The sequence below is a fragment of the Pogoniulus pusillus genome, chromosome 37 (genome assembly GCF_015220805.1).
Source record: "Pogoniulus pusillus isolate bPogPus1 chromosome 37, bPogPus1.pri, whole genome shotgun sequence".
In the NCBI taxonomy this organism is placed as follows: domain Eukaryota; kingdom Metazoa; phylum Chordata; class Aves; order Piciformes; family Lybiidae; genus Pogoniulus; species Pogoniulus pusillus.
Window position 1 is genome coordinate 6,109,226 of NC_087300.1, and position 27,294 is coordinate 6,136,519.

A 27,294-nucleotide genomic window follows, 5' to 3' on the forward strand; every position below is an offset into this window, starting at 1 on the left:
AGCATCATCTTCCCAGTAGCATTGCTCCTGCACCCTTAGCTCACTGGAACAGCATCATCTTCCCAGTAGCTTTGCTCCTGCACCCTTGGCTCTCTGGAACAGCATCATCTTCCCAGTAGCTTTGCTCCTGCACCCTTGGCTCTCTGGAGCAGCAGCATCTTCCCAGTAGCTTTGCTCCTGTGTCCTCTGCTCCTGTGTCCAGAGCTTTCTAGCTCTGGTGTGCACTGGAGTCAGTGAAAGCCCTTCCTGCATTTCCATCAGCTCAGAAGCTGACTGCACCTCTCTGGCAGTTTTGTGGCCCTGGAGACCAGAATCAGGACCGAGGAAAAGGAAAGGAGCATGGATAGGTGTTAATGAGAAAGAGATTTGTCTCTCCAGGATGTCCTTCTCCTCCCAAGCAAAGTCACAGAGCAGAATTTCTGAATATTTAATACAGCCTCTTAATTATGAAAAGGCTAAAAAACCTGAGAGACTTCAGCTCCTACTGCAGGTTCAAGGGCAAAGCTTTAAACACAGGGAAATCACTCACCTGATGGAAGCAGCTGATTGAAAGGGGTGGCCTCACAGTTAGGTCTCTTTTTAGTCTGGAAAAGAGAAGACTGAGAGGGGACTTGGTAAATGCTTATAACTCTCTGAGGGCTGTCAGGAGGAGGGGGACAGGCTCTGCTCACTGCTCCCTGGCACAGGACAAGCAGCAATGGATGGAAGCTGCAGCACAGGAGGCTCCAGCTCAACACAAAGGGCAACTTCTTGCCTGGAAGGGTCCCAGAGCCCTGGCACAGGCTGCCCAGAGAGGTTGTGGAGTCTCCTTATGTGGAGCCTTTCTAGGCCTGTCTGGATGTGTTCCTGAGTGATCTGTGTCAGATAGGATTGTCCTGCTGTGGCAGGGGGCTTGGACTGGATGATCTCCTTGGGTTCCTCCCAACCCCTGCCACTCTGTGAGCCTGTGATGTGCAGAGCTACTTCTGCACTCCCAAGTGATGCCACTCTCAACCTTTTCCCTGTAGCTTGAAAGTTCTGAGGATTTCAGAAGTGGTTTTCTTTTACCTCATCCCATCCTCCAAACACCAAAAATCTAAAAGTAAGGCTCCAAAAAAACCCCCAAACTTCTAACAAAGTAATTAAAAAGGAAAAAAAAAATAAAAGCAGCCCTGTCTGGTTTTCACAGAAACATTTCAGCTGGGTAATTTCCAAAGGTTTCATTTCTATTTCAATCTTTCTTTCCCCATCCTGTGGCTGAACTCACATTTCACAAAGCAGAAGTGAAGCAAAATAGAATGGTTTCATTTCTGAGAGTCGTGGTGACCCAGGGGTAATATGCAGAAGTTTTGCTCCATTTCCCAGCCCCAATGTAAAACTCCTCTGGAATTGATCCTTCCCTCTGAAGTCTTCTTGGCTTTGATGTATCAACAGGTTATGATGATTTTTTTCAGGGGGAGAGGGGACAGATGAGTCCTGGCCATAGTCATTTCACAGGCTCACAGGATATTAGGGGTTGGAATGGACCCAAGGAGATCATCAAGTCCAAGCCCTCTGCCAGAGTAGGACCACACAATCCAGCTCAGGGCACACAGGAACACATCCAGACAGGCCTGCAAAGGCTCCACAGAAGGAGACTCCACAACCTCTCTGGGCAGCCTGTGCCAGGGCTCTGGGACCCTTCCAGGCAAGAAGTTGCCTCTTGTGCTGAGCTGGCACCTCCTGTGCTGCAGCTTCCATCCATTGCTGCTTGTCCTATCCCAGGGAGCAGTGAGCAGAGCCTGTCCCCCCTCCTGACCCCCAGCCCTCAGAGAGTTATAGACATTTATCAAATCCCCTCTAAGCCTTCTCTTCTCCAGACTAAGCAGCCCCAGGTCCCACAGCCTCTCCTCATCAGCCATGCCCTCCAGTCCCATCATCATCCTCTTAGCCCTCCCTTGGATCTTCTCCAGCAGATCCCTGTCTCTCTGCAACTGGGGAGCCCAAAACTGAACACAGTATTCAAAATGAGGTTTCAGCAGGGCAGAGGGGGAGGAGAACCTCCCTTGATCTGCTGGACACACTCTCCCTAATGGCCAACAAGATCTCATTGTCCTCCTTGGTCACAAAGGCACATTGCTGTGCCATGGGTAATGTCTCATTAACATCCCATACCAGAGCAGGGGGCAGGGTGTCCAGTGCAGGTTGAAGGGATGTAGCTGCTGTGCTCTATCACACCTTTTTTCTGTGACAGGTCTCATAAGCTCAACATCTCTCTTGAATTGAAGAGCCCAGCACCGGACACAGCACTCAAGGTGTGGCCTGAGCAGTGCTGAGCACAGGGGCACAAGAACCTCCCTTGTCCTGCTGCCCACACTGCTCCTGAGCCAGCCCAGGATGCCATTGGCTCTGCTGCCCACCTGGGCACACTGCTGGCTCATCTTCAGCCTACTATCTACCAGCACCCCCAGGTCCCTTTCCTCCTGGCTGCTCTCAGCCACTCAGTCCCCAGCCTGTAGTACTGCTTGGGGTTGTTGTTGCCAAAGTGCAGAACCCTGCACATGGCCTTGTTCAATCTCATCCCATTGGCCTCTGCCCACCCATCCAGCCTGGCCAGGTCCCTCTGTTACAAGAGAAGCCTGTGGGGCTACTGTCTTAAAGATCCTTTCCAACCAAAAAGCTTCTGTGTTTGCCCTGGCAGAAGTGATGGAGACACCGAAACAGGAGCTATCAGCTGCACCTCGGTGCCTGGCCATGTGCACACTCCTACCTGCAGCAAAGTGAGATGTGTTCCTCTAAAGCAGTGATCTGCTCTCTTTAATTAGCATCTCATTTGGCAATGCCACCCGTGCAGAGGCACACGTGGCTCCTTCTGCAGCTCGCTGGCAGGTGGCATCTTCCTACGCAGCCACACGCTCAGTGCTGGGGGCTCTGGTAACTTTGTTGTCTCTCTTCCCCTTTTCCCCATGTGTGCTGCAAACACTCTGAGCCAAAAAAACCCAAATGGGTACACACAGAAAGGCTGCAGAGGTCACCAGGGCCACCAGAAATAGAATAGAATCAGAGAATGGTTTTGGTTGGAAGAGACCTTTCAGGTCATCCAGTGCGATCCTCAACCCAGCACTGCCAGCAGCAGGGCATGGCCCTCAGCACCACATCTGCACAGCTTTGAAACCCCTCCAGGGGTGAGACCTGTCAGCAGCAGGGTGATTGCTGCCCCTACTTCTGTGCCAAGGTCAGTGAGGTTTGTGCAGCTCAGGTGGTTAAAGCTCAGCTGCTCTTAGCTGTGTAACAGCAGTTTGGGTCAAAGGAGCTCCTGTGGTCTCAGTCCCCTTCCTGAGCTCTCAGTCCTCTTCCTGAGCTCCCAGTCCCCTTCCTGAGCTCTCAGTCCCATTCCTGAGCCCTCAGTCCTCTTCCTGAGCTCTCAGCCCTCTTCCTGAGCTCTCAGTCTTCTTCCTGAGCTCTCAGTCTTCTTCCTGAGCTCTCAGTCCCCTTCCTGAGCTCTCAGTCCCATTCCTGAGCCCTCAGTCCTCTTCCTGAGCTCTCAGCCCTCTTCCTGAGGTCTCAGTCTTCTTCCTGAGCTCTCAGTCCCCTTCCTGAGCTCTCAGTCCTCTTCCTGAGCTCTCAGTCCCCTTCCTGAGCTCTCAGTCCCCTTCCTGAGCTCTCAGTCCTCTTCCTGGTCAAGAGAAAAAAAATACACTGGGTTCAAAGCTATGAGGCAGCTTTGTCAGCAGTGCCAGCAGTAAAAAAGGACCAAAGTGTGACCATAATGAGGCCACAAAGATTTTCATGGAAACATCTTGGCTGGAATAGACCTCCAAGATCATCAACCCCAACTATCACCCCAATGCAGCCACTGAACCATGTCCCAGAGTGCCATGTCTGCAGGTTTGATGAACCCCTCCAGGGATGGGGACTCCATCAGCTCCCTGGGCAGACTCTGCCAATGCCTGACCACAATTTCAGTGATGAAATCTTCCTAATGTCCAACCTAAACCTCCCTTGGTGTAACCTGAGGCCATCTCCTCCTGCCCTGGCACTTGCTCCTTGGGAGAAGGGAGCAGCCCCCACCTCACCCCGACCACCTTTCAGGGAGCTGTAGAGAGCAATGAGGTCTCCTCTCAGCCTCCTCCAGACTAAACACTTCCTGCTCCCTCAGCTGCTCCTCACCAGCTCTGGTCTCCAGTCCCTTCAGCAGCTTTCTTACTGCCCCTTGGACCTGCCCCAGCCCCTCTCTGTCCTTCTCTCCATCAGTGGCCACCCCTTCTTCACCTGTGGGCTGTGTGTGTAGCCTCCAAGGGGCACAGTGCAGACCACAGCAGTCCTAAATTAGGAGTCACCCTCAAAGGCCTCATCCACTGAGTGAGTGAGGCTCTGTCCTGCTGGGTGCCTCTTCTGAAAGAGGTGCCTGAGGGAGCTGGTGCTGTTCAGCCTGGAGAGGAGGAGACTTAGAGGGGACCTGAGCACTCTGTACAAGTACCTGAAGGGAAGCTGTAGTCAGGTGGGGCTCAGGCTCTGCTCCCAGGCAACTCTTGGCAGGACAAGAGGGCATGGTCTGAAGCTGCACCAGGGCAGGTGTAGGTTGGATATTGGGAAGCACTTCCCCATGGCAAGGTGATTAGGCACTGGCATGGAGTGCCCAGGGAGGTGGTGGAGTCACCATCCCTGCAGGTCTTTAAGAGCAGATTGGCTGTGGCCCTTGGTGGCATGGTTTAGCTGGGGTCAGTCTTTAAGGGCAGGTTGGCTGTGGCCCTTGGTGGCATGGTTTAGCTGGGGTCAGTCTTTAGGGGCAGATTGGGTGTGGCCCTTGGTGGCATGGTTTAGCTGGGGTCAGTCTTTCATGGCAGATTGGTTGTGGCCCTTGGTGGCATGGTTTAGCTGGGGTCAGTCTTTAGGAGCAGACTGGTTGTGGCCCTTGGTGGCATGGTTTAGCTGGGGTCAGTCTTTAAGAGCAGATTGGCTGTGGCCCTTGGTGGCATGGTTTAGCTGGGGTCAGTCTTTAAGAGCAGATTGGCTGTGGCCCTTGGTGGCATGGTTTAGCTGGGGTCAGTCTTTAAGAGCAGACTGGCTGTGGCCCTTGGTGGCATGGTTTAGCTGGGGTCAGTCTTTAAGAGCAGACTGGCTGTGGCCCTTGGTGGCATGGTTTAGCTGGGGTCAGTGTTTAAGAGCAGACTGGCTGTGGCCCTTGGTGGCATGGTTTAGCTGGGGTCAGTCTTTAGGGGCAGATTGTCTGTGGCCCTTGGTGGCATGGTTTAGCTGGGGTCAGTCTTTAGGGGCAGATTGTCTGTGGCCCTTGGTGGCATGGTTTAGCTGGGGTCAGTCTTTAAGAGCAGATTGGCTGTGGCCCTTGGTGGCATGGTTTAGCTGGGGTCAGTCTTTAAGGGCAGGTTGGCTGTGGCCCTTGGTGGCATGGTTTAGCTGGGGTCAGTCTTTAGGGGCAGATTGTCTGTGGCCCTTGGTGGCATGGTTTAGCTGGGGTCAGTGTTTAAGAGCAGACTGGCTGTGGCCCTTGGTGGCATGGTTTAGCTGGGGTCAGTCTTTAAGAGCAGACTGGCTGTGGCCCTTGGTGGCATGGTTTAGCTGGGGTCAGGGGGTTAGCTCATAGGCTGGACTTGCTGACCTCAGAGGTCTTATCCAGCCTTGGTGATTCTGCGTTTCTGTGAGTTGGTGCAGAAGTTAAGAGGTGAAATGACACAGCCCTTGTCCCATAACAGATTGGGGTAGCTGATGCTCCCCATCAGCTCTAGAATTCATCCAGAATCCATCCAGCATCTGCCCCTTTTGGAGTGAGGGCTTCAAACTCATCCCGTATCGAGCTATGACCTCACCGATGCTGAGCGCAAAGGGAGAACGACACAGCAGAGAATTACAAACCAAGCTTGGAACAACCTTTGCCTGTGTCTGTGGCCCACCTGAACAATCTGCTGTGTCAACAGCAAGGAGAAGAAGCTGGAAAATCAAAGGGTTTGATCAATTTCCACAGGAAGCAGGCAGAAGCCAACGTGTTGCACCATTAAGGGAAACATTAGAAGCTCACCGATTTGTGTGGTTGTTTTCTGCTAGCAGCAGGCACTCCCAGGAGGCTTCAGCATGCCCTTGAACTTCAGGAACAAAAGAAGGAAGAAGAAACAGGGAGGGGGGGATGAAAAAAACACCTACAACACCACCACAACAACAAAAAAACAACATGAGAGAGATAAAGAAACCAACAAGAAGAAGGGACAGGAGGGAGAATGAAAAAAAAGAACAGCACAACAAAAAACCAACAGGAGGAGAGGGGGAAAGAAACCAAGAAGAAGAAAAGGGACAGGGGGGAGAATGAAAAGAAACAACAATGCCACAACAAAAAACAACAGGAGGGGAAAAAGGAAACCAAGAAGAAGAAGAGAGAGGAGGGAGAATGGAAAAAAAGACAGCACCACAGCACAAAACAGACATGAGGGAGAAAAAGAAACCAACAACAAGAGACTGGAGGGAGAATGAACAAAGTCCCAGCAACACCTCAACAAAGAACCAACATGAGGGGGGGAAAGAAACCAGCAACAAGAAGAGACAGGAGGAGAATGGAAAAACCCAACGACACCTCAACAGAAGAACAAGAGGAGGGGGAAAAAGAAACCTGCAACAAGAAGGGACAGGAGGGGAATGGAAAAACCCAACAACAACTCAACAGAAGAACAAGAGGAGGGGGAAAAAGAAACCAACAAGAGGAAGAGACAGGGAGGAGAATGGAAAAACCCAACAACACCTCAAGAAAAAAAATGGAGGAGGAGAAAAAAGAAGTCACCAACAAGAAGAGACAGGAGGAGAATGGAAAAACCCAACAATAACTCAACAGAAGAACAAGAGGAGGGGGGGAAAGAAACCAGCAACAAGGAGGGACAGGAGGAGAATGGAAATTACTCAACAACACCTCAACAGAAGAACAAGAGGAGGGGGAAAAAGAAACCAACAAGAAGAAGAGACAGGGAGGAGAATGGAAAAACTCAACACCACTTCAAGAAAAAAAATGGAGGAGGAGAAAAAAAAAGTCACCAACAAGAAGAGACAGGAGGAGAATGGAAAAACCCAACAGCACCTCAACAGAAGAACAAGAGGAGGGGGGAAAAGAAACCTGCAACAAGAAGGGACAGGAGGAGAATGGAAAACAATCAACAACAACTCAACAGAAGAATAAGAGGAGGGGGAAAAGAAACCTGCAACAAGAAGGGACAGGAGGAGAATGGCAAAACCCAACACCTCAACAGAAGAACAAGAGGAGGGGGAAAAAGAAACCAGAACAAGAAGGGACAGGGAGGAGAATGGAAAAAAATCAACACCAGCTCAACAAAAAACCAAGAAGAGGGGGAAAAAGAAACCACCACCAAAAGTCCCTACCATGATCAGTAGCTCCAAGAACATCCTCAACTAAAAACCTGGAGGGAGCCTCCTGACAGCTTCCTCCCTCTCCCCCCCTCCCCCTCCCAAGCAGCAGTGCCTGGTTCGACCTTGCCCCATTCAAAGGCGGCAGGAAAGCAGAGATGGAGAGATATGCAGCCTGGTGTGCCAGCCCTCCCCGGCCGGCATTTCAATGATGCCATTAGCATGCAAGCATCTTTGCATGTGTTTAAACGTGGATTAAAAATGCATTAATTGGTCTCGTTTTAACAAGCTCTTCTCTTTGTATATCAAATATTTGAAAGATTGGGTATTATCACCTCTTGTCTGGGCTGGAATTGAAGGGGAGAAAAGAAATGTAATTGAGGACTTGAGGAGTGTCTCCTCCTGTTTGCTCGGTGCGGGGCTATCTGATTGAAAGCTCAGGGGGAAATGACTTTGATAAGTATATGAGCAACAGTTAAAGGCAGAGAAGCTTGGCAAAGGAATGCTGACAGCCAGGCAGCAGCTTTGGCAAGGGGAGTGGCTTAGAATCATAGAGTCAACCAGGTTGGAAGAGAGCTCCAAGCTCAGCCAGCCCAACCTAGCACCCAGCCCTGCCCAACCAACCAGACCATGGCACTAAGTGCCCCAGCCAGGCTTGGCTTCAACACCTCCAGCCACACAGACTCCACCACCTCCCTGGGCAGCCCATTCCAATGCCAATCACTCTCTCTGACAACAACTTCCTCCCTCCTAACATCCAGCCTCAACCTGTCCTGGCACAGCTTCAGGCTGTGCCCTCTTGTTCTGTTGCTGGGTGCCTGGCAGCAGAGCCCAACCCCACCTGGCTACAGCCTCCCTGCAGGTAGTTGTAGACAGCTTGCCAGTAAGTGCAGCAGCAGAACTGCTGGAGCAGGTTGTGCCATGTAACCTGTCCCTGACAAGTGCCAGCCTGATGGAAAGATGCTCAGGCTGTTAAATCCCTGCTCCCAATCTGACAAGCACAGCTTAGCTCTTTTCTTGGCTGCAGGTCCCAGACAGACCTTGGACAGGATAATCCAGCCAGGAATGGAACTCCTCTTGGGCTGGGCTGCTTCAGCTCTTGGTGCTTTTTACCTGCTCTTACTTGCAATACTACTTGCTTGTTCTTACTTGGAGTATTAGCAGGCTGCTCTTGTGGCCAGGAGGGTGGGTTAGAAGGGTTCTGGCTGGTGGGTCAGAGAGGTTCTCCTCCCCCTCTACTCTAACCTGGTGCATCTGGAATACTGTGTCCAGTTCTGGGCCTCTCAGTTCAAGAAAGACCTCAGGGATCTGCTTGAGAGAGTCCAGTGCAGAGCCACAAAGATGACAAAGGGAATGGAACATCTCTGCTGTGAGGAGAGCCTGAGGGAGCTGGGGCTGTGCTGCTGGGAGAGGAGGAGACTGAGGACTGTCTTCATTCATGTTTATAAAGATGTAAAGGTGAGTGGCAGGAGGCTGGAGCCAGGCTCTGCTGAGTGATGCCAGTGTCAGCACAAGGGACAATGGTGGAAACTGAGGCAGAGGAAGTTTCATGTAGACACAAGGAGGAATTTGTTCCCTGTGAGGGTGCCAGAGCCTGGCACAGGCTGCCCATGGGGGTTGTGGAGTCTCCCTCTCTGGAGATATTCAAGAGCTGCCTGGATGTGTTGCTGTGTGATCTGCTCTGGGTGCTCCTGCTCTGGCAGGAGGGTTGGACTGGCTGAGCTTTGGAGGTCCCTTCCAGCCCCTGACATGTTGTGACTGTGGTTCTGTGAGATGCTCAGAACTGCTACCAGCAATGGGAACCCAGTGTGTGTGATCCACCTGGGAAAGTGTGGCCAGAAACCACTTCAAAACTGGCCTTAATGCCTCAGCTGCTATTGTCTCATGAGCTGCAGCAAGCCTTGGAGACTCAGTGGGTTCACACCTCAGGGACATCAGCTGAGCTCTGAGCCTCACGCAGGTGACTGAGCTGAGCGATGAGAGTGCTCAAAGAACTCATCCCAGTTATGCACAGGACAAGACTAGCAGGAAGGCTCTGAACTCCAGAGCCCCAGCACAGGTCCCCATGAGACATTGAGGTCTGTAGAGGTCTGCATGGTCACTTCACTGTGAGAAGCAGTCAGACCCCACCTGCAGTCCTCTGTGCAGTTCTGGAGCCCCCAGCACAAGCAGGACATGGAAGTGTTGGAGCCAGTGCAGAGGAGGTCACCAAGATGCTGAGAGGGCTGCAGCAGCTCTGCTCTGAGCACAGGCTGAGTTGGGGCTGTGCAGCCTGCAGAGGAGAAGGCTTCCAGGAGAGCTTGGAATGGCCTTGCAGTATCTGAAGGGGGCTCCAGGAAGGCTGTGGAGAGACTGTTGACAAGGTCTGGTGATGCCAGGAGGAGGAGGAATGGGTTTGAAGTGTGAGAGGGGAGATTGAAAGTGGATGTTAGGAAAGGGTTCTTTGCAGTGAGGGTGGTGAGAGACTGGCACAGGTTGAGGGTGGGGAGACACTGGCACAAGTTGTCCAGGGAGATTGTGGAGCACAGAAGCACCCAATGTGAGCAAAGATCAAACCCCCCTGGAGGTGCTCAGGACCAGGTTGGATGAGGCCCTGAACAACCTGCTCTAGTGAGAGGTGTCCCTGCCTATGTCAGGGGGTTGGAACTGGCTGAGTTTTGATGTCCCTTTCAACCCAAACCATTCTATGATTCTCTAAGCAGGCAGCTGTGTGCATGTCTGCATATGGCTGTGTGCACCCCAAGGTCTCTGCTGGACCCAACAGCTATTCAGGGCTGTCAGAGCTCTGCAGAAACACAGTCCCACCTGGCTGGGGCTTGCAGGGATGCCTGGATGCATTCCTGTGGGAACTACACTAAGTGATCCTGCTTTTGGGCTTGATGATCTCTGGAGGTCCCTTCCAACCTCTACCACCCTGTGATTCTGTGTTGCTGACAGCCTCTGCCATCACTCACAGCATCAGAATGTCCAACTCCTGATCAAACTCATCTAAATTCTGCTCCCCTCTGTTCCTCCACAGCTCTGCAACAAACCTCAGCCTTGAGATCAGATTGGAGTCGCCCAGGTTGGGTAGCTTTGCAGAGTTCTTTCTTCAGCTGCAGGCAGGAATATTTCCAGACAAACTTTATGTAAAATTCACTCCAAAGCCCACCCCTGGGAGCCCAGGCTCAGAGACAGAGCTGCAAACTTTTTGTTAGCTCCTAAGCTGGAGGCATTTTTGCCTTTCAAAACCGAGAAACAGCTGGGGCTTGCATTTTCTCCTTCTGCTAGCTCTTGACAGGACTTAGTTTCTCCTACCATCCAAGCCCCACAGGAAGGAAGGAAGGAAGGAAGGAAGGAAGGAAGGAAGGAAGGAAGGAAGGAAGGAAGGAAGGAAGGAAGGAAGGAAGGAAGGAAGGAAGGAAGGAAGGAAGGAAGGGAAAAAGAGAGAAAGAGAAAGAGAAAGAGAAAGAGAAAGAGAAAGAGAAAGAGAAAGAGAGAGAGAGAGATAAAGAGAGAGAAAGAGAGAAAGAGAGAAAGTGAAAGAAAGAGAGAATGAGAGAAAGAAAGAAAGAAAGAAAGAAAGAAAGAAAGAAAGAAAGAGAAAGAAAAAGAGAGAATGAGAAAGAAAGAGAAAGAGAAAGAGAGAAGCAAAGAGAAAGAAAGAAAAAGAGAGAAAGAGAGAGAGAGAGAGAGAGAGAAAGAAAGAAAGAGAGAAAGAAAGAAAGAAAGAAAGAAAGAAAGAAAGAAAGAAAGAAAGAAAGAAAGAAAGAAAGAAAGGGAAAGCAAGAGAGAAAGAGAAGGAAAGAGAGAGCAAAAGAGAAAGAGAGAAGCAAAGAGAAAGAGAGAAAGAGAGAAAGAAAGAGAGAAAGAAAGAAAGAAAGAAAGAAAGAAAGAAAGAAAGAAAGAAAGCAAGCGAGAAAGAGGGAAAGCAAGAGAGAAAGAGAAGGAAAGAGAGAAAGAGCAAAAGAGAAAGAGAAATAAGGAAAAAGAAAGAAAGAAAGAAAGAAAGAAAGAAAGAAAGAAAGAAAGAAAGAAAGAAAGAAAGAAAGAAAGAAAGAAAGAGAGAGAATGAACAAGTATTGGGAAAAGAAAGATTTGAGAGCCATTAGAAATGGCCCTGGGGTAGAACTTAGACAGCTTCTTAAAATGTAGTGGTCTCTTCTGCTGGGCACCGAGGGACAGAACAAGAGGACACAGCCTCAAGCTGTGCCAGGGCAGGTTTAAGCTGAATGTTAAGAAGTTCTACATGGAAAAAGTGATTGGCATCGGAATGGGCTGCCCAGGGAGGTGGTGGATTCACCATCCCTGGAGGTGTTTAAAAGGAGTCTGGATGAGGCACTGAGTGCCATGGGTTAGTTAATTAGAAGGGTTAGGTGCTAGGTTGGACTGGATGATCCTGGAGGTCTTTTCCAACCTGGTTAACTCTGTGATTCTGTGACTGGAGGCATCTATGATCCCCATCCTGCACACAAGAGCTGCAGCACAAACTCATTTAATTCAGCTTATGTAGGAAGAGCAGAGAGTTCAGGCCTCAGTTAAAGGCTGTCCTCTGCTGCCAGGGTTCTGGTTTGGTTTTTTTTGAGGTGTAGCATCTAATGGAGGTTGGAGGCAGTTTGGATCACCTGCCCCTGCTGCCCAGAGACCTCCAAGGACATCATCCATCTCCTAGAAACATTTAATCATATAATCATATATTTAATCCCATAGTAAGTTGGAAAAGACCTCCTGAAATCATCAAGTCCAACCCTCAGCCCAACACCACCATGCCCACTAAGCCATGTCCCAAAGTGCCATGCCCAAAAGTATTTTAAGTACCTCCAGGGATGGGGACTCCACCACCTCTCTGGGCAGCCTGTTCCAATCCCTGACCACTCTTGCAGCACAGAAATCTTTCCTAATCTCCAACCTAGCCCTTCCCTGGAGTAACCTGAGGCCAAACCTTAATGATTCTATGATCTGAACATGCCCAGGAAAGGGCTGCAAGACTGGGGAGGGGCCTGGAGCACAGCCCTGTGAGGAGAGGCTGAGGGAGCTGGGGGGGTGCAGCCTGCAGCAGAGGAGGCTCAGGGCAGAGCTCATTGCTGTCTGCAGCTGCCTGCAGGGAGGCTGTAGCCAGGTGGGGTTGGTCTTTGCTGCCAGGCAGCCAGCAACAGAACAAGGGGACTCAGGCTGAAGCTGTGGCAGGGCAGGTTGAGGCTGGATGTTGTTAGGAAGTTGTTGTCAGAGAGAGTGATTGGCATTGGAATGGGCTGCCCAGGGAGGTGGTGGAGTCTGTGTGGCTGGAGGTGTTGAAGCCAAGCCTGGCTGGGGCACTTAGTGCCATGGTCTGGTTGGTTGGGTAGGGCTGGGTGCTAGGCTGGGCTGCAGGAGCTTGGAGCTCTCTTCCAACCTGCCTGATTCTCTGTTTCTCTAAGTGGGGGAAGGTTTTCTTCGCTTTGGGGTTATTTATGTACTTCTTTGCTGGATGCAAGAGCCTGCCAGGGGAAGCACAACACATTTTCACCGTTTGGGTGTTAATCCTTCATGTGCTGTGAAATGGAGAAGAGTTTTCTTGTGTGCCACAGAAAAACAAAGCCACATCTCAGAAGGGATATAAACACGGCAGGTCTCCCGCGGTGATGCTCTCTCCCCAGCGCTGCTTTCCGGCACAGGAGATGATATCATAACAGCAGCCACTTATTTACTTTTAAACCCCATCCATAACAAGAGATGTATAAGCTGAACCCTGAGCTCTCCTCACACCCACTTAGAACTGAAATGAATCTTAGGCAGCAACAGAAAACACATCACCAAGCCTGTATGAGCAGCGTGAGCAAGCCGGGGAGGACAGCCCAGATGGAATTATCTATGTGCCTTAAAAGTGCCTCTGAGAGGATTCACCATGGTTAGCAATCTGCACCCAGAGAGCTCAAATCAAACACCAGGAATGGGTTTAGATGATTTAGCAGCATTGTTTGGCAGATAGTCTCACAGTATCATCAGGGCTGGAAGAGACCTCACAGATCATCAAGTCCGACCCTTTAGCACAGAGCTCAAGGCCAGACCATGGCACCAAGTGCCACGTCCAGTCCTGCCTTGAACAGCTCCAGGGACGGCGACTCCACCACCTCCCCGGGCAGCCCATTCCAGTGTCCAATGACTCTCTCAGGGAAGAACTTTCTCCTCACCTCCAGCCTAAATCTCCCCTGGCACAGCCTGAGGCTGTGTCCTCTTGTTCTGGTGCTGGCCACCTGAGAGAAGAGAGCAACCTCCTCCTGGCCACAACCTCCCCTCAGGTAGTTGTAGACAGCAATAAGGTCTGCCCTGAGCCTCCTCTTCTCCAGGCTAACCAATCCCAGCTCCCTCAGCCTCTCCTCGTAGGGCTGTGCTCAAGGCCTCTCCCCAGCCTCGTTGCCCTTCTCTGGACACGCTCAAGCATCTCAATGTCCCTCCTAAACTGGGGGGCCCAGAACTGAACACAGCACTCAAGGTGAGGTCTAACCAGTGCAGAGTACAGGGGCAGAATGACCTCCCTGCTCCTGCTGGCCACACCATTCCTGATGCAGGCCAGGATGCCACTGGCTCTCTTGGCCACCTGGGCACACTGCTGGCTCATGTTCAGGCAGGTATCAAGCAGCACCCCCAGATCCCTCTCTGTCTGGCTGCTCTCCAGGAACCCCCAAAGGCTGATGCAGGCAGCTAATGGCCATGGGTGGAGCAGGACCCTGCGCTGGAGCATTTGGTGCTCTGGCTTGCTCCTAAGGTGAGCTGGGAAATGCATCCCAGCCCTGCTCAGTTTTCCAGGATGGGTGACTCCACCACCTCCCTGGGCAGCTCATTCCAGTGCCATACCTTCAGGCTGCTTTGCTTTCATAGGATCATAGAATGGCTTCAGGTAGAAGGAACTGTGGGTGTAAGTTGCAGCAAAAGAGGTTCTGCCTCAACACAAGGGCAACTTCTTGCCTGGAAGGGTCCCAGAGCCCTGGCACAGGCTGCCCAGAGAGGTTGTGGAGTCTCCTTCTGTGGAGCCTTTGCAGGCCTGCCTGGATGTGTTGCTGTGTGATCTGTGTTAGATAGGATGGTCCTGCTCTGGCAGGGGGGGGTTGGACTGGATGATCTCCTTGGGTCCCTTCCAACCCCTAAATCCTATGATCCCATGAACTTTCAAAGCTCATCCAGTCCAACCTCCTTGCAGTCAGCAACTAGAGCAGGCTGCTCAAAGCCACAAACAATCTCACCTGGAATGGTTCCAGGGATGGGCATCTCCCACCTCTCTGGGCTACCTGAGACAGGCTGTCATCACCCTCCAAATGAAACCTTTCTTCCTTTTCTCCACCCTGAATTTCCCTCTTGGAGTTCAAACCATCACCTCTTGTCTTGTGACAACAGGCCCTGCTCTAAAGTCTGTCCCCAGCTTTCTGACCAGCCTCTTTTTAAGTCCTGAAAAGCCTCCACAAGGTCTTCCTGGATCCTTCTCTTCTCCAGGCTGAACAACACTGTCAGCCTGACCTCCCAGCAGAGCCCTTCCAGCCCTCCCATCCCTGCTGTGACCTCCTCTGCCCTGCTCCAACAGGTCCCTGTCTGTGCTGAGGATTCCAGAGCTGCCCCAGCACTGCAGTGGAGGTCTCAGCAGAGCACAGGAGAGAGGCAGAATCCCCTCCCTGCCCCTTCTGCCCACCCTGATGGGGTTCAGCCCAAGCCAGGCTGAGGCTGGGCTGGCAGCTCTCAATGTCCACATCCCAGGAAGTCTCTCTGGGGACTTTTATTTTTCCCAGAGAGCTTTTCCTTGTCACTGGCTTGAGGAGAACAAATTCAAATCAGCCATCAGCTTCCCACTGAGTTCAAAACACCTTTTGCACCATTTTAAATGATTTTTAAATGGATGCAATGCACTCCATCTTCCAGCTGAAATCACTTCTGCATTATCCTCCCAGCCTGAATTCCCTCTCCTCTTCCCCCCCCTTCCCCCTCCCCCCCCCCCATTGCTTTTTCACTTCAGATAATTCAGTGGGAATTTATTTGAGGAGAGGTGGAGGGTCAGAAGTGAAGCAAAACGCTGACAGCAGGAGTTCCACCCCCCCCCTTTGCTGCCAACCTGAAAGGCTGAGAGGCAGATTTAGGCAGCTCTGGGATAGTTCTCATTAGGTTGGTTGAAAATAGTTCATCTTTCTGGAAGGTTTTGAGGTTTTTCTTCCTCCCCCTCCCCCTTCCCTTTTCTTCTTTTCTCATCAGAATCATTTTTTTTTCTTTTTCTTCTGCCTCAATCAGATTTTTGGACCAAATGGGTTTGGGGTTTGGGTTTGGTTTCTTTTCCCCTTTAACAGAATGTCTTTTCCCTTGTCTTGCTTTGGAGGGGAACAAAGTGGAAAGGCTGTGAAAGGAAAACTCTTCACTAGCCCTAGCCACAGGCCAGCCTGGAGGCACTGCCAGGAAAGTGCCTCTGGGAAGTGTAGTTCCATTTAGGAAATCAAAGGTGATGCAGGCAAGGCTGGAGCCAGCCTGGAGCCACCTTACCAGAGCTTCCTTCCCAGTTACACTGCTCTGCCCTGGGCCTGGAGAGAAAGGCACCTTCTGAACCCAAACCAGAGGGGAAAAGGCACCTTCTGAACCCCAGCCAGGGAATAGGGCACTTTCTGCACCCAAAGCAGGGAAACAGGCACCTTCTGAACCCAAACCAGGGAATAGGGCACCTTCTTCTGCCCCTGTGCTCAGCACTGCTCAGGCCACACCTGCAGTGCTGTGTCCAGTTCTGGGCTCCTCAATTCCAGAGAGATGTTGAGGTGCTGGAAGGTGTCCAGAGAAGGGCAGCAAGGCTGGGGAGGGGCCTGGAGCACAGCCCTGTGAGGAGAGGCTGAGGGAGCTGGGGGGGTGCAGCCTGCAGCAGAGGAGGCTCAGGGCAGAGCTCATTGCTGTCTGCAGCTGCCTGCAGGGAGGCTGTAGCCAGGTGGGGTTGGGCTCTGCTGCCAGGCAGCCAGCAACAGAAGAAGGGGACACAGCCTGAAGCTGTGGCAGGGCAGGTTGAGGCTGGATGTTGTTAGGAAGTTGTTGTCAGAGAGAGTGATTGGCACTGGAATGGGCTGCCCAGGGAGGTGGTGGAGTCTGTGTGGCTGGAGGTGTTGCAGCCATGCCTGGCTGGGGCACTTAGTGCCATGGTCTGGTTGGTTGGCCAGGGCTGGGTGCTAGGTTGGGCTGGCTGAGCTTGGAGCTCTCTTCCAACCTGCCTGATTCTATTCTATTCTAATCTATTCAGTTCTATTCTATTCTCATCTATTCTATTCTATTCAGTTCTATTCTCTTCTAAACTGCACAAAAAGGGGAAAGTGCAGAGAGCAGAGGCACATTTTGGGGCTGGGGCAGGGGGAAGAGAAGTTCTGTGGCTCCCTCCCCAGATGGGAAGATGGAAAATGAAGTTACCTTCCTGCTGAGTGTTCAAGAGTTTGCTTACATGGGGAAATGAATCCCAAATGAACTAGTGGTGTGAATTGCAAGTGGATTAGTTAAATTACATTAAGCCCAGGTCTGGATACTTTCATTTAAAATTAAAGTGGCCTTAATTCAATTTGGCTCAAGTCACTTCAAAAGTGAATTAAGCGAAACTTAATTACAGACCCCTTAATTCCAAATGAGTGTGTCTACACAGGTTGGTTAATGTGCTTTCATTTATCCATTTGAAGAATTAATCTTGATGAGCTTTTCTGGATCTCCCTCTGGTAGGCAGAGCCTCATTCTGTGCAGTAACAACAAAATGTTGATTGCCTCTAAAGTGACAGAGAAAACAAAAGTAAAGAACAAGAGGGATGACTTCTGTCTTCAGCCAGGCAAAGAACTGCTGCTGCCTTTGCATTGCCCCACGCTGGAGAGCTGGGGACTGGTGTGCCTTGCAGGACTTTCTCCTTCAAGGTATCTTCTGGCAATATTCCTTCCTAGCAGCTCCCATTAGTAACTCTCTTAGCTCTCCTGAAAAGCCTGTGAGGCCTCAACCTGCTCCAGCAGGAGCAAGTGAGGGTATCTCTGCAAGGGATCTACTGGCAGCTGCAAAAGGCATTGCCACAGAATCTCAGTACAGTGGAGTTGGAAGAGACCTCTGGAGATCATCCCTTCCAATCCCCCCATGTCCTGTCCTACCTGCATCCTGGTCCCATCCTAGAATCATGGAGCCATAGAATCATAGAACTATAGAACCATAGAATCATGGAATCATAGAGACATAGAACCACAGAGACACAGAACCATAGAATCATGGAACCATAGAACCACAGAGACATAGAACCATAGAATCATGGAACCATAGAACCATAGAGACATAGAACCATAGAATCATGGAACCATAGAACCACAGAGACATAGAACCATAGAATCATGGAACCATAGAACCATAGAGACATAGAACCATAGAATCATGGAACCATAGAACCACAGAGACATAGAACCATAGAATCATGGAACCATAGAACCATAGAGACATAGAACCATAGAATCATGGAACCATAGAACCATAGAGACATAGAACCATAGAATCATGGAACCATAGAACCATAGAGACATAGAACCATAGAATCATGGAACCACAGAACCATAGAGACATAGAACCATAGAATCATGGAACCATAGAACCATAGAATCATGGAATCATAGAGACATAGAACCATAGAATCATGGAACCATAGAACCACAGAGACATAGAACCATAGAATCATGGAATCACAGAACCACAGAGACATAGAACCACAGAATCATGGAATCATAGAGACATAGCACAATAGAATCATGGAATCATAGAATAACAGAACCACAAAATCATAGAATCAGTCAGGATTGGAAGGGACCACAAGCATCATCCAGTTCCAAACCCCCTGCCATGTCCAGGGACACCCTACCCTAGAGCAGGCTGCACACAGCCTCAGCCAGCCTGGCCTCAAACACCTCCAGGGATGAGGCTTCCACCACCTCCCTGAGCAATCCCTTCCAGGTTCTCATCACTCTCATGCTCAACAACTTCTTCCTAACATCCAGTCTGAGTCTCCCCATTTCCAGCTTTGCTCCATTCCCCCCAGCCCTGGCACTCCCTGGGAGCCTCAAAAGTCCCTCCCCAGCTCTTTTGTAGCCCACTTAAGATACCAAAAGGCCACAAGAAGGTCACCTGGGAGCCTTCTCCTCTCCAGACTGCACAGTCCCAACTCTTTCAGTCTGTGCTCACAGCAGAGTTGCTGCAGCCCTCTCAGCATCCTCCTGGCCCTGCTCTGGACACTCTCCAGCATCTCCACATCCCTCTTGTCATAGTGGCTCCAGAACTGGATGCAGGACTCCAGGTGGGGTCTCAGCAGAGCAGAGCAGAGGAGGAGAATCCCCTCCCTGGCCCTGCTGGCCACACTTCTGCTGCTGCAGCCCAGGCTCTGCTTGGCTTTCCTGCTCCAGAGCAGGCCCCATAGCCAGGTCATTTATCACTTCAGCAAGATTAATTCCCATGTTTCTGAGATGTGTTGGAAGCTGCTGAGCTCCTCCACACCTTCTGAGATTGGCTTTGGTAGTTGCCTCCTGCTCCAGCTGCAGTGTGTGAGGCAGGGGGGCTGCTGCCCCTCCTGCTGTTTGCTTCTGCTACTTTTCTTCTCTCTGCTTGGAGCTTGGAAACATTTCCTGCTGTTTTCAGGCTGGTTCCCTACAGAAACTGAGCCATGTGGGATCCCCCTCCCTATTTTTGGGTGTCTCCTTGAATTTTTTTAGCCTTCTGACCACGTTCAAAGAGATCTGACAGCAGTGGAGGATAGAGGAGGGATGCAGTGAACGCTGTGGGAGGAGAAGGAGTGCAGGAGTCACTCAGTGAGTACTACTGCTCTAGTCCTGTCCATCTTCAGGTGCTGGAGAGAAGGATGTTTTTAAAGGTGAAGGCTGTTGGGAATAAATGAGATCATTCCCTTTGAGTTCTGAAATCTGTTCAACCCCTCCCAACGTGTGGGAAGAAGGTTAAGAAGCTCTGCCCCACCACAGAGCTGCCCTGAGGAGAAACACATTAAAGCCACACCAGCAGAGATGTTAAGAGGGCCAGGCAGAGTTTATTACATTCCCAGGCTGTGTTGGGTATTAATCATCTTGCATCCTGAAAAAAAAAAAGGTGTCTGAGGAACTTAATTCGTTGTGGAAATGTCAGACAAGAGAGGTGCTGCACCTCCAACTGAGAAGAAGCAGTGAGCACTGGGGAAAGTTACTCTAAAATGACCTTTTGCTTTATATGAAAGCCAACAGGTAGGAAGGAAAAGTCAGGTCCCCAGCAGAGAGCACAGTGTGGGCATGTGTGCTTGCAGACCTGTTGGTTTGCCTTCCCTTCTGACAGCCTTGCAGGCACTCGAGAGTTCAAAGCTGCTGCTGGGGTGGGCTGATGGTGTTGTGGGCTCCCAACACCCCTGCTCTGGAAGGGTGAGGAGTGAGGGGTTGGGGTCTCAGAACTCCTGGCTGGCAAAAAATGTGTTGATTGATGTTACTCTGCAGATGATCATTTAGCTCAATCTGTTTGCAGTGGGACATGGATTGCAGCAGGATTTCATGGAATCATAGAATCAAGCAGGCTGGAAGAGAGCTCCAAGCTCAGCCAGCCCAACCTAGCACCCAGCCCTGCCCAACCAACCAGACCATGGCACTAAGTGCCCCAGCCAGGCTTGGCTGCAACACCTCCAGCCACACAGCCACTCCACCACCTCCCTGGGCAGCCCATTCCAATGCCAATCACTCTCTCTGACAGGAACTTCCTAACAACATCCAGCCTAGACCTGCCCTGGCACAGCTTGAGGCTGTGTCCCCTTCTTCTGGTGCTGGCTGCCTGGCAGCAGAGCCCAACCCCACCTGGCTACAGCCTCCCTGCAGGCAGCTGCAGGCAGCAATGAGCTCTGCCCTGAGCCTCCTCTGCTGCAGGCTGCACCCCCCCAGCTCCCTAAGCCTCTCCTCACAGGGCTGTGCTCCAGGCCCCTCCCCAGCCTTGCTGCCCTGCTCTGGACACCTTCCAGCACCTCAACATCTTAGATCACATTCTGTGATTCTGTGCTCCACAACCCCCCTGAAGGTGTCCAAGGCCAGGTTGGACGAGGTTTTGAGCAACCTGGTCTGGTGGGAGGTGGGATTGGAACTGGCTGATCTTTAAGGTCCCTTCCAACCCAAACCATTCAGTGAATCTATGACCTTTAAAGTCTTTCCCAACCAAAACAATTCCATGATTCTAGGCTTTCCAATCCCTGCAGGCATGAGGACTCCACCACTGCTCTGGGGCAGCCTGTTCCAAAAGGGCTTGATAAAACCTTTTCACAGTATCACCAAGGTTGGAAGAGACCTCACAGATCATCAAGTCCAACCCTTTAGCACAGAGCTCAAGGCCAGACCATGGCACCAAGTGCCACGTCCAGTCCTGCCTTGAACAGCTCCAGGGACGGCGACTCCACCACCTCCCCGGGCAGCCCATTCCAGTGTCCAATGACTCTCTCAGGGAAGAACTTTCTCCTCACCTCCAGCCTAAATCTCCCCTGGCACAGCCTGAGGCTGTGTCCTCTTGTTCTGGTGCTGGCCACCTGAGAGAAGAGAGCAACCTCCTCCTGGCCACAACCTCCCCTCAGGTAGTTGCAGACAGCAATGAGGTCTCCCCTGAGCCTCCTCTTCTCCAGGCTAACCAATCCCAGCTCCCTCAGCCTCTCCTCGTAGGGCTGTGCTCAAGGCCTCTCCCCAGCCTCATTGCCCTTCTCTGGACACGCTCAAGCATCTTTTGGGGAAGAAATTGTTCCTGATGCCCTCTTTAAACCTCCCTTGGTGCAACTTGAAGCTGTTTCCTCTTGTCCTGGACTTGTTACTAGGAAGGAGAGGCCAACCCCCACCTGGCTCCAAGGTCCTTTCAGGGAGCTGTAGAGAGCCAGAAGGTCTCCCCTGTACAATACCAAACTCTCTATCATTCTTCTGCATGTTTATGCCCCTCAGGTGTCTTTCTGCAGTGGCACATGTTGTATTTTGTGATTTCTTGCTCCAAGTTCTCCATGTTTGGCTGCAATGAGCTCCCCCCCTCTCCCCTTTTTATTCATTTAGGAGAGAAGTTTTCTGCTGTGTTCATATTTTTGCCTCTGTGCACTTGAGATTCTGACAAGGAAGCCAAGGGGAGGGTTAGGTCGGAGGTGAGGGAACTGAAAGAGCAGTCAGAGACTGGAAGAGGCTGCTCAGGGAGGCAGTGGAGTCCCCATGCTGGGAGGTGTTCAAGCAGCCTATGGCCACGGCACTTGGGGACATGGTTTGATGGCCACGGTGGGGGTAGGTTGATGGTTGGATGTGATGATCTCAGAAGGCTTTTCCAACCCAAACAACTCTGTGATTGTCTCTGAGGTGGCCACATCAGCTTAGCAAAACTGCCTTCCAGTGTTCCATTGCGGAGTTTGACACAAGGGCAGGAGAACAAGAAGCTACCTGAGTTCAGAGGCTGATGCCACCTCCTCTCCCACCCCAGCTGCTGCAGAACAGAACACAGCCCTGGTCGCCACTTCTCTAATCTCCACAAAAGGCTGCGTTTGGCTTTTCTTTGGAGCATTGTCAGCAGCAAATGAGGTCCCGGGACCGCGGAGAAGGGGAGATAACAATTTTAGATAACAGGAGTGTCGATTTGCATAACAGTGAGCACCGCAATGGGCTGGGAGGAGACAGGCAGGCAGGGTGCAGGAAGAGCTGGTGCAGGGTGCAGGCAGGACGTAGGCTGATGGAGTGCAGGCAGAGTGTGGGCGAATAAGGTGAAGCAGATGAGGTGCAGCAGATGGGGTGCAGGCAGAGGGTGGGCAGATGGGGTGCAGGCAGAGGGTGGGCAGATGGGGTGCAGCAGATGGGGTGCAGGCAGAGTGTGGGCAGATGGGATGCAGGCAGATAGGATGCAGGCAGTGTGTGGGCAGATGGGATGCAGGCAGATGAGGTACCAGCAGCAGAGCGCCATGGTGCTGCTCTCCCATCCTTCACCAGGGGAAGTGCCATGGTGCTGCTCCTCTGCCCTTCAGCACCACAGCTCAGCAGGGCAAGTGCCATGGTGCTGCTCCTCTGTCCTTCAGCACCACAGCTCCATGGTGAACACCAATGCTGCAAGAGGAAATCTTAGGGCAGCCTTCTAGTATTTGAAGGGGGCTCCAAGAGAGCTGGGGAGGGACAGGATGAGGAGTGATGGCCTCCAGCTGGAAGAAGCTGGATTGAGATGAGACATTAGGAAGAAATTCTTCTCCATGAGGGTGGTGAAGCACTGGAATGGGCTGCTCAGATTAGTTGTGGAGGCTCCAAGCTTGGCAGTATTCAAATCCAGGTTGGATGAGACCCTGAGCAATCTGAGGCAGCAGGAGGTGTCCATGCCCGTGGCAGGGGGTTAGAACTGGATGATCTTTAAGGTCTTTTCCAACCCAAAACACTCTGTGAAAGCAGCACAGGAGCACAACTAAATTGCTTGTATGAGTTTGACTATAAGAGAGGAAACTTTGAAGGAGCAGTGAGGCTAAGGAGCGAGGTCAGCAGGAACAGGCTCTGATCATGGCAGGAGCTGGAACAGCAGCAGAAATGACTCAGTTTGGCCTTGGAAAGAAAGGAATAAAACAAGAGGAGTTTGGAGGTTAGTTTATGAAACACAAGAGCAGCTATTATCAAAGGGAACCTCAGCTTCTCTCTTCAAAGTGCTTAACCTGGACACCAGATGTGTGCAAGAAGGGGGTGAGTGGAGTGCTGTTTCCCAAGCACTTTCACAGCAAAGAATCATAGAATCACAGAATCAGGCAGGGTTGGAAGGGGCCACAAGGATCAGCCAGTTCCAACCCCCCTGCCATGCCCAGGGACACCCTACCCTAGAGCAGGCTGCACACAGCCTCAGCCAGCCTGGCCTCAAACACCTCCAGCCATGGGGCCTCAACCACCTCCCTGGGCAACCCATTCCAGCCTCTCACCACTCTCCTGCTCAACAACTTCCTCCTCACCTCCAGCCTCACTCTCCTCACCTCCAGCTTTGCTCCATTCCCCCCACTCCTGCCACTCCCTCACAGCCTCAAAAGTCCCTCCCCAGCTTTTCTGTAGTCCCCTTCAGCTCCTGGCAGGCCACAAGAAGGTCACCTGGGAGCCTCCTCTGCTCCAGCCTGCACAGCCCCAACTCTTTCAGGCTGTGCTCACAGCAGAGCTGCTGCAGCCTCTGAGCATCCTCCTGGCCCTGCTCTGGACACTCTCCAGCATCTCCACATCCCTCTTGTCCCAGGGACTCCAGAGCTGGATGCAGGACTCCAGGTGGGGTCTCAGCAGAGCACAGCAGAGGGGGAGAATCCCTTCCCTGGCCCTGCTGGCCACACTGCTGCTGCTGCAGCCCAGGTTTTGGTTGCAGTTGTCCATTCATGGCTTTTTTCTTTCACTTCACAGCCCCCTTCCTGGATTCATTCCTCACTCACCTGGCTCTGAAACCTGCAATATTTGTGGCCAAAAAAAAAAATAGTTTCAAGGTGAAAAATCGATTTCATTCTCAGCTGATGGCAAAGAGTCTCCTGTGTGTGAATCAACAGCCTTTGGCCTCACACAGGTTAAAGCTGCCAGGCAGCATTTGCCTGGTGCAAAAGAAACCATCTTCATCCCAGCCTGAATGGACTGATGAGTTTTATTCTTCAAACATCTAAAAGTCCATTTTGAAATGAAAATGCTGCTTGGGCTTGTTTTGAAACAGCCCAAAAATGCTCCAGCCTGAAAATGGTAGGGTAAAAGCTCTTTGATTTGAGTTGATTTCTATTTTCTGGCCAGAACCATTGACAAAAGTTGACCCAGTAGGGTTTTATCTCAACCTGGAGAATTCTGTGGGCTTGCTAGGAGCAGAGTGAGCCTCTCCTTGCTGTGTTCAGAGAACCACCTCCAAATCTCCTACCCACTGCAGCTCTCTGGCCAAGTGGTTGCTTTTATGTATTTACTTTGCTCATGAAACCTCATCTAGCCTTGTTCTTCTCCCCATCCATCACCAGCAGCAGACAGCCCATTGCTGGGCATGTGCTCAGCTGTGACCATTTCTCACACCAAACCTGCAGGGCATATTTATTATTTTGCTAACTGCCCTGACTGCTGTTTGCTCTCAGCCTCTGTGGTGAGAACCCTTCCTCTCCAATTTGGTTTGCTTCACTGACCTCCTGCTGCTGCTGGCTCTCCATCAGCCCTGCAGGACCCTCTCAGCACGGAGAGGGCTCTACCTTGCAATTCACAGAATCACAGGGGCTAGAAGGGAAAGCTCATCCAGTTCAACTCCCCCTGCCAGAACAGGATCACCTGTACCAGATCACACAGGAAGGCATCCATAGAATAAGAGAATCAAGCAGGTTGGAAGAGAGCTCCAAGCTCAGCCAGCCCAACCTAGCACCCAGCCCTGCCCAACCAACCAGACCATGGCACTAAGTGCCCCAGCCAGGCTTGGCTGCAACACCTCCAGCCACACAGACTCCACCACCTCCCTGGGCAGCTCATTCCAATGCCAATCACTCTCTCTGACAACAACTTCCTAACAACATCCAGCCTCAACCTGCCCTGGCACAGCTTGAGACTGTGTCCCCTTGTTCTGTCCCTGTCTGCCTGGCAGCAGAGCCCAACCCCACCTGGCCACAGCCTCCCTTCAGGTACTTGTAGCCAGCAATGAGGTCGAGGAGGGTTTTGAGTCTCTCCAGTCTGAATTCTGAGCCATGGCTCTGTTGTTCTGGTGAGCAAAGTGAGTCAGCTCATCTGCTCCCTTATAACACCATCAGCACCAGGCTTGAGACCACTTCAGGACCCACCTGTGGGCTGCTCTCATGCCGTGGTGTGAGAGGATGAGGACAGCAACTTCACTGCTGCTGCTTCAGTGTTTTCAAGCCTTTGACTCTGCACAAACACTTTGCTCTTCCCCATTTCTCAATGTTCATTCCTTCCTTCCCCCATCACATGCTTTTTTTTCCCCTTTTTGAGCACTGATTTAACAACCCCCAAGCAGTTCCATCATGTTTCAGCACTTGGGCCAAGGCAGCAGCTAGCAGCACTGCCAGGCCATTTATCTTTTTGGCAGGCCAGCCCTTGGAGATAAGAGACAATAGTGGGACTCAGCTATTCACTAACTAAAACCTAAAGGCAGCAGAGGGAAGGGATGTCTGGAGGTCTCTTGCCCAGCCTACAGGACTGTTGCCAACTCAAGAAGGTCTTAGAAACCTCTGAGGACTTCTAAGCTCCTTCCTCCCATGGATGACAAGCTGCTTGTTCCACATTCTGTCCTCTGTAGGGACAGAGAGGAGAGCAAAAGCTCTGACAAGGCACAGCCTGTACCATGACCATGCCAAGTGGGATTGCTTAGAGAGTCAGAATCATCTTGGTTGGAAAAGACCTTTAAGATTGAGTCCAACCAGTATCTAACTCTATCAAGGCTGGTGCTAAACCAGGGCCCTCAGCACCACTTCTCAGCCTCTTTAAACACCTCCAGGGATGGGGATTCAGCCACCTCCCTGGGCAGCCTATGAGCAAAGGAGTTTCTTCTGATGCCCAACCTAAACCTCACCTGGTGCAACTTGAGGCCATTCTTTGCCATCCTATCACTTATTGCTCGGGAGAAAAGACAGATTTCCAGATGGCTCCAACCCCCTTTCAGGAAGTTGTAGAGAAGAAGGTCTCTCCAGAGCCTCCTTTCCTCCACAACTACACAAATAAGATGTACTCTTACCTGCACCAGGCACAAACAGCAAAGGGTTTGGTAGCCGCAGGTCACAGCAGCGCCTGTGTGGGCTTACAACTGAGTGGAGGACAAACAGATGCCAAAGCTAAAGCTTTGACATAAAAGGAGGCTTGGCCTCCAAATCTCAGGCTCCTTCCTCAGACAGCAAGAGCTCTTAAATAAATCATGATGGATCTTTCTACAAAGCAGCAGATCAATTTATTTCCCTCCGACTCCTTTATCTCAGACGCAGTCAATACTACTTTGTACTTTGATGGGAAGTTGTTTCCTGTTGCAAACAAGCAGCAAGGAAAACGTGAGCCTGAGCCTTTCAGATTTGCTGGTGCTCTGACAAGTTAGGCTCTGATAATGAGGACTGCTGAGCAACCAGGAGGGGAGGCAGCAGCACCAGCGCCTTGCGTGCTCGCAGCAGCTGGGCGTGAGAAGCAGAGCTGCTAATGACTGGAAGCGAGCAAACCATTCCTGTTGGCTTAGGAAAACATTTCCATAATGGCCACAGTGCTGCTCCCACGGGCAAAATCCAGAGGGAAAGAGTGGCTGCTGGTGGAGAAGTTGCTAATAATTCTCATTCCTTGCAGGTGGTCTCTCTTTTTCCCCTGTCTCTCTCTCCGTGGCTCCGCCGTTCTCCTTGCCTTGCGTTTTCCACCCGTGCCTTTGAACGCCTGTGTACTTGTGAAACTGTTTCTCTGGCCAGCTCCCCTTGCTTGCTTTAATTAGCTCCCCCAGCATCTCTGAAGGTATCTCCCAGGGCTCTCTAATCCCCTCAATGTGCTGACTAACCCAACCCCAGGAGATTCTCGCCGGAGAAAAACCGCAGGATAAAAGCGAGCGATTTCAGGGCTCTGCTTTCTTAATTAGCAGCCTACACACCACCAGCCCACAGCAGTGACAGCCTGACAGGGAGACCTTGTGCCCCAGCTTTGAAAAGAGCTCTGCTCCCTTTTTTTCCCCCCTCCATCCCTTGGAATCTCTGCCTGTCCCTTTTCTCAGCACTCATTGTGCAACCTCTTCAGCATCAGTAGGTGTCGGTACTCGGGTACCACCTGTGCTGCCCAGCTCCAACCCCGCCAGGCTTCAGAGATGCTCCCCCAGGCCTTTGAAACACAAACAGCTAAACAAACAGGTTGGTTAGAGCTGGTTAAATTGACTTTCTCCCACTGTGACACAGCCCTCTCCATCCTGAAACAAAACACCTAAGTGTTGCTAAGGCAATGGTCAGGAACATGCAGAGCAGTGTGGCTCTGCTTGAGAGCTGCAGGAGGAGGTCCACCAGGATTCTGCACTTTGGCCACAACAACCCCAAGCAGCACTGCAGGCTG

At 51.4% G+C, this 27,294-nt stretch overlaps 2 long non-coding RNA genes across 3 annotated transcripts in view; both read right to left on the minus strand.

Moving 5' to 3' along the window:
• LOC135190795 (uncharacterized) overlaps nt 1-27,294 on the minus strand; it is an 80,479-nt gene that overhangs the window by 52,029 nt on the left and 1,156 nt on the right. The window contains exon 2 of one of the 2 annotated variants that reach the window (XR_010308633.1): nt 21,393-22,842. The exons of the other annotated variant lie outside the window; for it this stretch is intronic. This is a non-coding gene — a long non-coding RNA (uncharacterized LOC135190795). Of the gene's footprint in view, nt 1-21,392; nt 22,843-27,294 lie in introns of those variants that run through there. 2 annotated transcript variants of the gene reach the window in all.
• Nucleotides 19,312-19,811, minus strand: LOC135190796 (uncharacterized). The gene is made up of 2 exons (XR_010308635.1): nt 19,583-19,811; nt 19,312-19,375 (listed from the first exon to the last, which is right to left on the minus strand). It is a non-coding gene; the product is annotated as an uncharacterized LOC135190796 (long non-coding RNA).